We start from the raw sequence: 772 nt of genomic DNA, 5'->3' as shown, positions 1-772 counted from the left end.
CATTTATGAAATATAAAGCAATTCAGAATAATACATACATTCAATATTAGTACTTGCTAGATTTTTGTCTAATTGAATAGTTCTCCTCATAGTTTCGGTAGTGACCTACATTGTATGAGGTGTTCCATCATAAAGTATTTGATAAACTGATTTTTATTGATGGTCTTCTATTTCAATTGCCGGGGGTCTATCGCAAACTACCTCTCTACTTCTTCGGGGGTAGCGGTATGGACTGTGTACATTTTACCCTCCCCAGATACACTGGGCTTCTTGTTGTTGCTGTTCTATTTCAATTTTTCTGCTTCTAAACATCTTGGATTATCACTCTCATACCACAACATTCTTCCTTTGCTGTTACCATTTTAAATATCTTATCGTACGACTTGAAGCATGTGTTGCCATGCAAACCTTTTTTCTTCTAAGAGTGTTTAGCATGCTGGACTATGTAAGGAGTGATTTTCCTGACCAATGCATTGAGCATCCTATGAATTCTATTGATGGAAACCTTTAGACATCTTCATTCTTATCTGCATGAATGCTGGTTTGCATCTGATGAGCTTAGGTTTTGGAGAAGATTGTTTCAACAGAATAATATATATGCCCCAATGTCTTAACTCAAGGTTTGAGTTCGAAGGACCAAGCATCCGCAAGACGAGCTTCCAAAAAAAAAATGACATGAGCTGACAAGTAGGATTGAACTGAAGTAGAAATTTAGAACTTTCTCTTTGGAGTCACACGTGAAGTAGTTTTCTTTCCTCTTAGCAATAGAAAA

General features: G+C 36.5%; 1 protein-coding gene across 1 annotated transcript in view; it reads right to left on the bottom strand.

The window, feature by feature from the left end:
• The window catches only part of LOC107877473, a 60,337-nt gene that overhangs the window by 38,506 nt on the left and 21,059 nt on the right, over positions 1 to 772 (bottom strand). The window lies entirely within an intron of this gene.

This window comes from Capsicum annuum, unplaced genomic scaffold, assembly GCF_002878395.1.
Source record: "Capsicum annuum cultivar UCD-10X-F1 unplaced genomic scaffold, UCD10Xv1.1 ctg2574, whole genome shotgun sequence".
NCBI lineage: Eukaryota > Viridiplantae > Streptophyta > Magnoliopsida > Solanales > Solanaceae > Capsicum > Capsicum annuum.
Note: the sequence above shows the minus strand (reverse complement) of the source record. Positions and strands in the feature narration are given on the sequence as shown.